This window comes from Emys orbicularis, chromosome 14 (assembly GCF_028017835.1).
Source record: "Emys orbicularis isolate rEmyOrb1 chromosome 14, rEmyOrb1.hap1, whole genome shotgun sequence".
NCBI classification, from domain to species: domain Eukaryota; kingdom Metazoa; phylum Chordata; order Testudines; family Emydidae; genus Emys; species Emys orbicularis.
The window spans coordinates 2177550-2192085 of record NC_088696.1 but is presented as its reverse complement, the minus strand read 5'-3'; positions in this window follow the sequence as shown (position 1 = coordinate 2192085).

Below are 14536 nucleotides of genomic sequence, written 5' to 3'. Positions count from 1 at the left end.
CCCTGATCACCTATTTCTTTGACTACTATAATTCCCTCTCCTCTGACCTCTGTGCCTGCAGCCTCACTCCCCTCATTTCCATTCAAAATATGGTTGCCAAGACCATCAATTTGGCTCATTGATCTATGTTATACCCTTCTTTAAGACCCTCCATTCATTCACTCATCTTCCATGGCATCAAACAAAAATGTGGTGTTCTTTCCAAAGCCCTTTATCAGAGTGGGTTAATTTAAATCAAAATGATTTAAACCACTGCTTTTAATCATGATTTTAATTAGAAAGCAGGAAACCTTGATTTAAACAATTGATTTTAATTATTTTGTCTTTTCACTTTTTAGTTATTTTCCTAAAGAAAGATTGATTCTCATTGGTTGGTAACCATTAAAAAATGCTGATTTGCAGCTAAATATAAGCTCTGCACTAAATTTAAGTGCTTTTTTTTGGCTAACCAGGATACACTGTATCTGTACACATTTATTTAAACAATTATATAGCTTAACTTACATTTATTCAAATTCTGATATTTTAAATTTTGTATTACATTGGAAAACAGTGAATGATGCATTTCTCTTTTGATGATTAATTTTGTGCTTGTGATTTGTATCAAGCTCTGTTTGGATAGAAATTCAATTTAAAAAGCATAAAAATATCAGTTTAATTTTTTATTAAATAAAACTACTTTATGTGCTGATACATAAGAGAAAAAGTTTATCATAATATATTTAGTATTTAAAACTGATTTATTAAACAAAGGAAGTATGATCTGCAGTTAACAAATTAAACTGACTGTTTCTGGCCACCATGTCCTTCAAAATTGTAAAACTAGTAGATCTCATCCTTTCACACCCAGTTTTTATTCATAGATTGGAAGAAGAAAACAAACTTTCCTGCTTTTTCAACTCATATTGTTTTCTTAACTTTGAATTAACTAGTTATTAAACTGAGCTAGTTGAATAAACTGAAATGAAGAAATCATTCTCTCTATGCCTGCAGAAGAAGCTACTGCTGACAATAGCTGGTTTAGCACTTCAACAGACTCTGATTCCAGATGTTAGCCAGTGACTTCCTTCAGTGGTTTGCCTTTTTATAAAACTAGATAGGAAACATGTACTGCTTAATATTAAGTTTTGTCATTTAATTTAAATTTATTATTTTTTGTCATTGAATTTAAATAATTTTAATAGATTATAAGAAGTTTAGGTCTTAACATAAGATGTCAATTTCAAATTTAATTTCAAATAGGTTTATTTTTAAAAATAAACCTGTATTTAAATTAAATCAAATACATTCTGATTTAAATTAAAAAATCTGTTTTTTTAATTTTACCCTCAACCTATAGACTGATATCCATCCTCCTCTCTATAACTGAGCCCTGCCTCAGCTTTCTGCACTATCTTCGTGCCAGTTTGTCTCCCCTTCATTCCACCAAAAATGCTAGCCTTGATTACCTGCTTCTTCACCAAACACTTTTGCGCTTTCTCCCATGCTACCACGTAAGAGTGGGAAAGGCTCCCAGTCAAAGTCTCCACCTTATCTTTCACATGTCTTCTCCACCTCTGCCATAATGCGTACAAAAGCCTGCAGTCAGATAATGGCTAGGCAGTGGCAAGTTTTGGTCAGTGCTACTGAGTGGTTAGGAATTGTGCACATCCTATTATATTTGTTACCTTGTCTCCTATGCCACCCATCCGGCCTGCTTGTTTGTTTGATCAATCTGTTACATGTTGTCAATTAGATTTAAGCTCTTTTACACTGGGGCAGTGACTGTCCTTTTTTATGTTTATTCAGTGACTAGCATAATTGGGCCCAACTTGGCTATGGCTGTCAGATGCTATCACAATATAAAATATGAAATAATAATTAGAAGAAACAGATAACATTAAACATAAAAAGAACAGGAGTACTTGTGGCACCTTAGAGACTAACAAATTTATTAGAGCATAAGCTTTCGTGGGCTACAGCCCACTTCTGGAAAATAAAAAAATCACTCTTTACTTTGGTTCTCAAAGAAGACATTGAAATTCTATGCTTGCCCTCCTTTCCCCTGCCAACAGAGGCCAGTAGCCGGGGTTGTACTGGATTTCCGTTGTCTTTTCTGTTAAATTCATTAAATATTTAGATATATTTGGTTACATATCATTATTTATAAATATTGCAAAATACCCTTTTTTTAAAAAATAGGATGGAGCAGTGGCTCCCATGGGAGCCCAAGTAGCGGGACCTGTAGAATCAGTCAGCTATTACCTTGGACTGCCTTCTTTCGAAGAAGGAATACCCACTGCAGCTGTATTCAAAGAAGCTTTTTAAATAAAACAAACAAAGCTTTTAAAAGTACCATAAATAACTGCAAGAACATGTGGCTCAGAAGGAGAAAATCAAAGATGGCAGCTAGGATTTTTTATTTGCTACAGAAATCTGCAGACTATTGGCTGGAATCTGCAATGAAGCAACATTTGTATAAGGGATAATGTCTCTGTTCCCTATACCTCCATCTATCTGTTAGGGTGAGTCAGACTCTTGTCCAGGGATATAGTTGTAAAGTGATATTGGCTTTAGATTGTCTTGTCTTTTGTTGAAAATACTTCATTACCATCATTGGTAGCATCACATAGAATCATAGAAGATTAGGGATGGAAGAGACCTCAGGAGCTCATCTAGTCCAACCCCCTGCTCAAAGCAGGACCAACCCCAATTAAATCATCCCAGCCAGAGCTTTGTCAAGCTGAGACTTAAAAACCTCTAAGGATGGAGATTCCACCACCTCCCTAGGGAACCCATTCCAATGCTTCACCAATCTCCTAGTGAAATAGTGTTTCCTAATATCCAACCTAGCCCTCCCCCACTGCAACTTGAGACCATTGCTCCTTGTTCTGTCATCTGTCACCACTGAGAACAGCTGAGCTCCATCCTCTTTGGAACCCCCTTCAGGTAGTTGAAGGCTGCTATCAAATCCCCCCCCCCCACTCTTTGCTGCAGACTAAATAAGCCCAGTTCCCTCAGCCTCTCCTCATAAGTCATGTGCCCCAGCCCCCTGATCATTTTCGTTGCCCTCCTCTGGACACTTTCCCATTTGTCCACATCCTTTCTGTACTGGGGGGCCGAAAACTGGATGCAGTACTCCAGATGTGGCCTCACATAGAATAGAGGGGAATAATCACTTCCCTCGATCTGCTGGCAATGATCCTATTAATGCATCCCAATATGCCGTTAGTCTTCTTGGCAACAAGGGCACACTGCTGACTCATATCCAGCTTCTCATCCACTGTAACCCCCAGGTCCTTTTCTGCAGAACTGCAGCTTACACAGTCGGTCCCCAGCCTGTAGCAGTGCCTGTGATTCTTCCGTCCGAAGTGCAGAACTCTGCACTTGTCCTTGTTGACCTCATCAGATTTCTTTTGGCCCAATCCTAGGTCACTCGACCCTATCCCTACCCTCCAGCATATCTACCTCTTCCCCCAGCTTAGTGTCATCTGCGAACTTGCTGAGGGTGCAGTCCATCCCATCATCCAGATCATTAATGAAGATGTTGAACAAAACCGGCCAGAGGACCGACCCTTGGGGCACTCCGCTTGATACCGGCTGCCAACTAGACATCGAGTCGTTGATCACTACCCATTGAGCCCGACAATCTAGCCAGCTTTCTATCCACCTTATAGTCCATTCATCCAATCCATACTTCTTTAACTTGCTGGCAAGAATACTGTGGGAGACCGTATCAAAAGCTTTGCCAAAGTCAAGGTATATCATGTCCACTGCTTTCCCCATATCCACAGAAACAGTTATCTCATCATAGAAGGCAATCAGATTGTCCAGGCAAGACTTGCCCTTGGTAAATCCATGTTGACTGTTCCTGATCACCTTCCTTCCCTCCAAGTGCTTCAAAATGGATTCCTTGAGGACCTGCTCCATGATTTTTCCTGGGACAGGGGTGAGGCTGACTGGTCTGTAGTTCCCTAGATTCTCCTCTTCCCTTTTTTAAAGATGGGCACTATATTTGCCTTTTTCCAATTGTCTGGGACCTCCCCGATTGCCACAAGTTTTCAAAGATAATGGCCAGTGCCTCTGCAATCACCTTAGTCAACTCCTTCAGCACCCTTGGATGCATTAGATCCGACCCCATGGACTTGTGCATGTCCAGCTTTTCTAAATGTCCTTAACCTGTTCTTTCACCACTGAGGGCTGCTCACCTCCTCTCCATACAGTGCTGCCCAGTGCATCAGTCTGGGAGCTGACATTGTCTGTGAAGACCGAGGCAAAAAAGCATTGAGTACTTCAGCATTTTCCACATCATCTGTCACTAGGTTGCCTCCCCCAATCAGTAAGGGTCCCACACTTTCCCTGACCACCTTCTTGTTGCTAACATACCTGTAGAAACCCTTCTTGTTACCCTTCACATCCCTTGCTTTCACATGCTTTCTTATTATTGATCTCAACTTATTTTTAAAAGTTTCCAATAAAATATGTCTAAACAGTGGAAAAAAGAAGATATGGAGTTGAATAGGAATTCTGTCATTAGGAAAGGTTTCTGCTGCAACTCCCTGAGAAACCCCTGAGTATGAGTTAAGTTGTCAAATTTTACATAACAGAATACATTAACCACAGGACACTCCATTTGAAGGCAAGACCATGGCAGACAATGGCACCAGGAAGGACACAGATGGACTACAAATGAATGCATCCATCTGAAATGAAGAAACAAATTATATCTGAATCTAAGAAGAGTTGGCAGCCAAGGGTATAACTTTTGATTGGTCAGCAACAAGGTGTGCACTGCCTTTTCATGTTGGACCACAGAAACAAACTGTTTAAGCATGATAGAAATGCAGAGGAAAACATAGAAAATCTTGTAAGTGAGCTCCCTCTTATTTACAGAACCACTGCCTTGTAGAGCCAGGGTCTGAACACAGTTCTATATTATTGGGTTTATCTACCTGGAGAATCGTGAGAGAAGAGATCTGCTCACGCTAGTAAATTGGTACTAGGAGGCTCTGTGCCATATCTGGTACAGGCACTCAGGAAGCATATTTTTAAGATGATAGTGCCCACCAGCAGAAGTAAATCTGGCCATTGAAATACTTGTTCTATGCAAAGGTATGGACATTCACTGTATTTGGAAATATCCACCCGTTGAAAAATTGCATTTGTATCGTTTTTAGGGTCATGTATTTTGACTTTTTCATAGATAGTCAGAGGATCCTTCTAATGATTGATTGTGGTGGATAGCCTGGTACTGTGTAAAAGCAAGGAACTGGAATTTCATCTGTTGCATGTCATTAGTCAGCAGTGCATTTGAAGTAAGGCTTGGTTTAGAACTGCAGCCCTAATTTTCATTTTTTTTAATATAAAACTTTTAAAAATATACCTTTAAATTTATTCTTCAAGAAGAAACAAACTTTTATTACACTCTTTCTATTTCTGTAAATTTGATTGGCCAGATGTTTGTCAGGTTTAATATAGGTTTACAAAAGTCGTTTTTTAGATTTTGACTGAGGGTATTTCTGGTGAATGAACAACTTTTACAGGAAAAAAACGAAATAATTTTTTACACCTTACAGATGCTGTAATTCCTTTAGAAATGTATGGCATCTAAACTTTGCGATATTCCTTTGCTTTGCTTTTGTGAAATCAAAATTTCTGAGAAAAGGAAAACTGCAGCTTGGAGGTATGTAAATGAGGGATGCAAGAAGGAATGATGAGGTGTGAGGACCTGGAAATACGGACGTTTATTTTGAAAATTAATTGAGTACCCCTAGGTCAGAGGAAAGTCATCCTCTAAGGTTATCAAGCAATGGGGAATAAAGACATACACTGTATGTCTCACTAAGCTAGTGGTTACCAGTGTATACTACACACACAAACCCTTTCTGACCATTTTTTCCCTGAGTTTCTGTTCCCTTCCAGAATTTGTCAGTGGCACTTCACCACACCCTTTATGGAAGCCCCTAAACTACAATATTAGTTTTTACTCTTTCTAGTGTGGGGTCATTTTGATTTTGTTGTGAATATGTGTAGGAAAATAAATAAAGAAATAGGGAGTCATTTATCTATAGTGATGCTTTCCCTTCTCTGTCTGAGCCACAGAGTTGCATGTTGTTGATGAAGTGAGGTCTAAAGTAATGAGGCTGGAGAAGGGCCCAAGTGGTGCTGTTCACATCTGGATTTGGATCCCAGACTGAATTTCCCCAAAGATTCTCAGAGTGTTGAGATCTGTTGTTCTAGGTCACCCCTTTATAGAGATGGGCCCAAGACACATTAGGAGGGTCTCAGTTCTGGTGTCCTTGTTCCAGCTCATCCCTACTTCCTGTCTTCTTGTTGTGCTCTGTACCTAGCTATAGGGCCACACTGAGAACTGGAAATCGACATTCTAGGCACAGAAATTTAAGGGCAGAAAATTTGAGAGTGATCAACAGTATAAAGTAGTAATTATAATAATATTCTTGATTGGAAAATGAATGAGAAATCCACGGATAACTAAGTGTAGCATATGATCAAAGACATTTTAGCAGTTACTCCTGTAACCAAATAAAAGACAGGCACTGAAATTTAATAAATATCTAACTTAAACCATCACCTGTGTGTTCCTTCTCTCTTGTTCTGAGCCACCGCATCACTTCCCTTCTTTAAATCTCACTTCAAAAACCTTCCTTCTGTCTAGTTTGAGTGACTTTCTTTGAAAGTATGTTTTGGTAGCTTATACTAGGGGTGCAATAGAGAAAGACAATGTACTGACTCTAAGGAAAGAACAGGCACTGACACTTACTAGTCAGGCATTTGAACTCAGCAATTATATTCATGTGTTATTAAAGTGCAGCCTGTAAAACTTCTTAGACTGGAGCTTGATTTTAGCAACTTCTATTAATTTCAGCCCTCTTTGGTTCTCAAAATCATATTTGATTGTAGTAGTTACAAAAAATAAATTGTTGAACTGTGAGTTGTTCAACATTCTGAACTGAAGCCCACCTTAGAAAGGGCTAGCAGAGTTTCTTAGTGTCCATATACTGTTTTGTGATTAGGACTCTTGAGAGATGATGACTCTGACTGTAGAAAATGCATACAAATATTATGGTTTGTAAATATAAAAAATAATCCTGGTTGGATAACTACTGCTATGTGACTATCTCGACTCTTTGTTTTACTTGACTAAGCAGCAGTAAAACATTCTCCATCTTCCCCCCCAAATTACAATATTGTTATACACATTCCAGTGTGAGACATCTATAAAGGAATTAACTTCAGTAACACTACATTATTCCAAATAGGTATGTTAGCCTGTCACTTGCTGGGGTCCTCAGGTCACCCTCTTTAATTAAGTCTTGTAATGTTGAGTGTAAAGTCAATACCCACCCTGCCTTGTCAGAGCTAACACTCTTTCCTGGGCTGCTTTTATCAGCATGCCCAATTTTCCACCTGGAATTTGTTTTAAAGAAGCCCAAACCCTATTTTATGAAACACTGAAGGCTGTATGGAATATTCTGCCTCTTGGTCTGTTATCAGTGCTCTGAAACTCAGAACAAGCAAGCTGTACACAGCATTTTGATTTCAGGTTAAGCTATTATGGTACAAATTGTGTTTAATATATCTTTAAATACTTTCTTTAATATTTTATAGGGTTTTTTCCCTATTGAATTAGCAGTAAAACAGCAGTGTTTCATATTTCAGATCCTTTCCCACCTTTCAGAGGCCTGTGTTTCACATGATCTGGTTACCAGCTGGACAGCCAGGGGCCAAACACAAGGAAAGGAGCTGAATACTTCGATTCTATCCTGGTATTCAAACTGTGTGTGTGCTTCTAAACGTTATACTCTTTATACAAATACTCTGCTTTCTTATATTTCACTCTTTTTCATTCTTAACTCCACAAAACTATAAGTCAGAGGCCTCTTCATTGATCCGTCCATCTTTGCAGGGTTAGAAACAAAGTAATTCAGTCTCTATGTATGTATTAGGGTGAGATAGGCAGCCCATCACTGATGTCACCTGCACATTTAAATATCCCTTTACATTTGCGCACTCAATTCTGTTTACCTCTTCCAAGGAGAGCAATCCTCTTCTTCATCCTTCTACTCTGCCTCCTCCTCCTCTTCATTTTCATTATTATTATTATTATTTGTTTGTTTAGTGCCTACAAAGGACCTAAAATATGGGTTAAAAGCTGCCACACAGCTGTCAGGAATGTAAATCTTAACATATATGAAAATGAACAGAGCTGCTGAAACATATGGTTAACCCACAATAGACGTTACATTTTTGACCAATAAAGGAGAATTAGACAAAGAGCCCACAGAGAACTGGAGATGTGGAGGAGATTGAAGGAGAATAAATGTGGTACCTGTTTTCAAAATGGAAATAAGAGTGATCCCTGCAATTATTGTCCAGATAAGTGTAACTTTGACCCCTAGAAAAATAAGGTAACAAATGCTAAGAGTATGAAATCACTAGAGGCTTAGTTCTGTCTGTTAAACACAACCCTGTGTTGAGGAGCTGCAGTGCACCAGGAGGCATTCTGCAGACCACCTGGAATTCCCTGGTGCACAGTGGAAGCATGCAACACTGCTGCGCCTCTTTAAGGAATGACACATACCCTTCCCGGGTCTGTGTGTGTGTGTGCGCACGCGCAGAAGTCATGGTTCTGTCCACTCTTAGCACCTTTCCGCACCTCTCTACTCCTTTTTGGGAGTCTTGTACCCCCAGAGAAATAATTAGAGAGCAGTCCCTGAGCTAACTGGATCACGGATATTTGCAATTCTGCCTGTCTATACAAGTTGGAGGTTCCTCTCTCCCTCCCCAGGTACCACATGTTGAGTATCAAGAGGCTAACAGAATCAGGAATAATAATCAATGCAAATTTATAAAGAAAAATATCCTTTCTTTTTCTGACAGAATTACAAAATTAATGGGCACAGGGAAGGCAGTGGATTAGATTCTGTGTGTGAAGTGTGTGTGTACTGGATTGACAGGTGACAGATTCACAGAGCAGAGAACGGATTATGAATTAAATCTTATTGAAGAATTTTAAAAGTGCATTTACCATGAAAAGTGCCTTTGGTAAAGCCAGGGTGGGGTTCCACGGTTGTTCTGTCAGAATTATTTCCAGGTCAGAGGGGCTCCGTTTAAAAGTAAAAAGAGGTTTCTTCTGTTAGCTCTGCAAAGTCAGTCTAGGCTTGGATGACTTGTCTGTAGTAGAAAACTTGCACAAATGTAGCTAAAATCAGCATTGTTAAATTAGTGCAAACCCCTAATAAAGATGCACTTAAGCCAATTTAACTTACTGAAATAAGCAAAATTGGCTTGTGTGATTTAAACCAGTCCAGTGTCCATATAGGGGTTTTCACTAAGGGGGTGTAACTAGATCAATTTGAGTTACATTCATGAAAGTTTTCTAATATAATCAAGGCCTTAGAATCAAGCTGGGTTTTTTTTTTAAAAATGTTTCTGTGTCATTACTATCATCAAGGTTAATTAGGCCCTTATTGACTCATTTACAGCCCCAGTTGTCTTCAGGAGATTTGCACTGAACAAATTGTAACAGATTGGAACTTAGAAAACTATTTTGTTGATAATGCACGAGATAAAGTAGAACTTAGCTCTCGCAACCTTTGCTGTGTTGGCTCGGTAGGGCCAAAAATCACTAAATAACCATTTTTGTCACTAATGTCAGCAAATCTGACCCTGAATATACACAGGGAGCAGACATGTTGAGTGAGAAAATACCATTTTTACATAGTCATTTTTCAGAGTAAGGCCACATGCCATAAAATAATCATTTTCCAAACTGGTGAGGGAGAATGAGGGATGGGACGCACATTCTATATCAGATGAGCTACAAATTGTTCCCCAAAACTAACATGAGAACTTCAAATACTTGAACTGTTCTGGTTGCAGCATGTGCTTCTCTTGTGACCTTGGTGAACTTAAGACTGGTTAAAACAAAACAGTAAAATAAAAATGATTTATCTGCCGGCTGGTTTTTCCAAACTCTTTGAGCTGATGTTTTTACTGTACTTGTTATATTTAAACAACAGCAACATATGTGTCTGTGTGCTTTTGTGTATGCATCTGTTTATGGGCGTGTGTGCATGTGTATGAACATATGTATGAATTAAGTGGAGTGAAATATTGGCTAAATGAGGGAGACATAAGGTAGCCACCTGTTCTGACATAATGTTGGGTGCATATGCACCAGAGAGAATGAGATGAAAACAATAACTATCTGGAATATATATGTTGGAGCAAAAGAACAAACTAAGCTAATTTCCCCGTAGGATGCTGATTAATTGACAGAATTTTCCTGCTATTGAAATTTGGGCTTGCTGCTTAGACAGCAGACCGCATTGGATGATAACAATACTAGCCACTTTTGTACATATGATAAATTAGCTGAAATCCCTTGGCCTGCCACATCTGTACTATAAAGCTCATTTTAGCTTTCCAGTGAAAAATGAGGGACACCTTTATTTCTCTATAGATTCTTCAGACGAACAGGAAGCTCAGGTGCTGTCTAAAGTATACTCCATGGAGGTCAGTAGCATGACCTATAAGGAACCATGGAGGATTATAAAGACAAACTATACAATAACTTGGTTTCCCTGATAACACCTGCAGTTACCCATTTACCCTGTTCCAGAATTTTAGTCACTTGTCTTTGAAAATGTTCCTTTGGAAACACTGCAGTCTGTTTACTATTGGGTGCTTCTGTTCTGTTTGTACTTGGTGTGAAAGCTTTTCCATTACTGGAATAGTCCATATACTACTGTACCATTCTATAGGAGGAAGGATCACATTTTTCCAATATTGTGTAATAGTCTAGCTACTGACAATAAAAAAAGAAATTAATTTGTTGTTCTGTTTAAAATGCGATCCTTTACTGGAGTATTAAGTAAGCAGATCAGAGAATGTGTAGGAACCAGTATTTTGACATAACATGAATCTCTTTACTAATTTCCTCCCAAAACCATCTGATTCTTGGACACAACGATCTTGTGTGCATGTATGTTCCCTTGACCCAATAACCCCTGCAACAGAGTGCCTTCCTGATAACAAAAGTATAATGGATCTTAACTGGAGTAAAATGCCATCTATACAGTAATTTATAAACATTTTCTTTATGGGCTACACAAATTGAAAATATATAACCCCTTTCCCATATAGAGACCCACTCTTCCAGATCATTTTTTTTGTTCAAATTCCTCTCCCATCTTTTCATCTGGGTTGTTTTTTGCCAAATTTTTCAACTAAAATTGTATATATCTTGGAAATTAAGCCTTTTGTTCCAGTTTGCTCCTGCATGTAGATCGAACTGCCTGATATCCATATTTCACAATGAAACATTTGACTTGTAAATACTGAAAATACAGGATCTGTATATTATTTACATTGATACATATCTCTTGGTAGGATTCAAATCAGGGCCCTGGAACAGCTGTCCGAATTGAGTAATTTCAGCTCTTACCCACAAATATCAGATAGTAGTATTTCTTAGGGATATTTATTCCTGATTATTAATTAAAATAACTAAGGAAGAGGGCCTCAGTGACAAGCATTTAGAAAATTTGTCCAAAGTTGCTAATGTGGTCTGGATGAATGGGTAACTTTATTTTTGGTGACCTAAATTTCTTTTTAACCAATTACTATGAAGAGCTATATTTGGGTGCCAGTCTTGTTTGCGTTTTACCCATTGTTTGGATGGTCTATTGTTAACCCATCTGATCACATCTTTTAAGTGTGATGCATAATAATAATAAGCCAAACTAGGGAAAGCTAGCCCACCCCACTTGGTAGGCTTATGCAGAATTTTAGAACCCATCCTTTGTCTTTTATGTTTCCATATGAATGTTAATAGCGCATACTGCCATGTTTTTAATGTCATGTCAGGGATGCATTGAAACAAAAATCACAATTTTGGGAGGACCGTCTTCTTTAGAGGAGCTACCCTACATAGCCAAGGAATTTCATATTTGTTCCATTTCTCCAAGTCTTTTATTATTTTATTGAACATCATAGGCAGGTTATTTGCCTTGAAAAGATTTTTATGCTTCTCCATAATATCTATTCCTGACTATTTTAAAGATTCCTTTACTCATTTAAATTGTATGGGACTGACAACAATTTGTTTTGACCCTTTGGGGATTACTAATCCCTAACATTTCAGATTTATTGTCATTTATGTTGAAGCCTGATACCTGCCCAAATTCCAAATGTCAATTGTTTTTTATTTTTTAGCGAGGTTTCTGACTCCTGCAAATATAACAAAACCTCGTCAGCATACCAAACTATTCTGTGTTATAATCCGGAAGGTGTTTTGATGCCAAGGAGCAAACAATGTATATTTTTTCAATATATAGTTTTTTACATACATACTACTGATAAGGAACAGGTAAGAGAAAACTGAACATAAAAATCAACAAGTCAAATGACTATGGATCTTAAGGTGAGAAGAGAATTAGCAAAGGAACTAACAGTACCAAACCACCAACAATTATCCTGTTGGTGGTGCCTGACATATAGCAACGATTTCCAAAGAGTAAGACATGCTGCAGTACTTAGGCACGATACAGGGAGGTAAGGAACACAGTCAGACATGGGCTAAGGCAGGATTCAGGGATCCTGTCCTGAGTTTGGAGGGAGCCCATTGCCCCAAAAAGTTCGGATTAAAGAATCCATGGTGAGAGGAAGGGACACGGCCATAGCTTGCTGGGGATCAACATGTGGAATTGGGAACAGAAGTTAGTCTTGAGAGGGCAGCGAGGCAGGTGTACCACAAGCATTTTCATTTTGTGTGTGTTGGTTTAGGGAGGCTTATGATTGTTGAAGGCACTTTGGAGCTGGATCCAATCCAGCCAGTTAGTCTTAATCCAGCATTTAGTAGAGTGTCCACTTTCCCGCTGAAATTACTGGATTTTGTTGGCCTATATCAGAGTCTTAATATTATTATAATGTGGTATTGGGTTTTGTGTGTGTATGTGGCTTCAATACATACTAACCGAAAGGAGCCCACTGTCGTGGACAGGGATGTAGGCAGCCAGGCCTAGGGGTGAGAACAGGAGACAGCCCCAGAGTCAGGAACCAAGCCAAGGATCAGGGCCAGAGTCAGTAGCCAGTGGTGGGGTGTAGAAGCAGGGATCTGGAACAAGACAAGAGCGAGTCAAGGTCCAATATTCAAGCCAGCCAGGGATTCACCTAGTTCCTCAGATAGCTTCTTGTGCCTCCTTCTGCCTTACATGGCAAGTCTGAGCCAATCGGAGAGGCCGGATGCATCCTCCAACCAGGAATATTGTAGGTGGTGTCTCTGCTGAGCAGGGTCTGTTAGCCCGGCACCAGTGAGCTGCTGTGTGTGGGGTTGCTGTGGTTTGAGGACTGTCTGGGAACCCATAGAGTCAGTTTGAGACCCACCCTCCCTGATAGTTATACACAGCTGGCTTTTTGTTGTCACAATTTGCCTAATGAAATAGGCACATACAGCTAGTTTCAATATTAACACCCAGGTCCACAGATTTCAGCTGAGCTGGAACATCCCCTTAAAGCATTACGAGAGCAGACAGATGAGCTTTGAATGCTGCACGTTTCCAAATGCTTATACCCGAGGGGGAAGAAATGATTTGTGTGTCTTTAAGTGCCAGCACTCCTAAAGGAGGGGATAGGGTGGGTTGAATTTTATCCAAACAAGTGTCCTTACCAAAAGCACCACTTGGAAAGCAAATTTCACAGATTCATCACTCTTTACTGAGTGCAAACTTGCTGCTTTTCATGAGGCAGTTTGATTGCTATTGAGCTGCTTGTGTCGGTGCCAAAGGCAGCCTGGGCTTTCTGCAAAGTGCTGTGTAATTGGGCAGTTTCTGTGGTCCGCCTTTGGAACAATGTCTCATAAAACTCTTAAGCAGCTATCACTTTTCATGGCTAATGAACTGAGGATCTGGGAATTAGATCCCGAGCCAATTCTTGGATTAAACCTTCTGAGCCCAAAGCAAGGCTGTCTTCGGAAATGAGAAAAGAGTCCAGGGCCCTTGGAATAGGGTACTACAGACTCTGACCTTCAAGATGTGAGATAAGTGACCAACATGAAGGGTACAGCAAAGACTAATCAAGGAGGAGGCATGAATACCAAAAGCCTCGTTTGAGAGTCAATAATGCAATTTGAGGGTTTTTGTTTGTTTTTAGATGTGATTTCTAAAAGGCTTTTTATTTTCAGAACTATTTGAAGTAAGGCTCCCTCAACATTCACATGCTGATCAGGGACAGAATGGGGTTAGTGGCCTCAGCCTGCCCTGGTGAACAGCGACTGGAAAAACCACACAAAAGAGTGGAGTTCAGCTGGTAATCTCGGCAGAGGCTGGGTGGTCTGTATTCAGAAGAGGTTTAAAGGCAGATTTCATCCCACAGACCAATGATACTCAATAACTGTGCCACACAAACTCCCTGCAATCTCTTCTCCGTCCCAAAAGCCAGAGAATATGCCTGCGTCTACTGCAGACTTCAGCACCTTTGGAGAGCGGCGGGGCCTGCTGGACAATCCAAAAATACCTGCATTAGAAGGAGAACT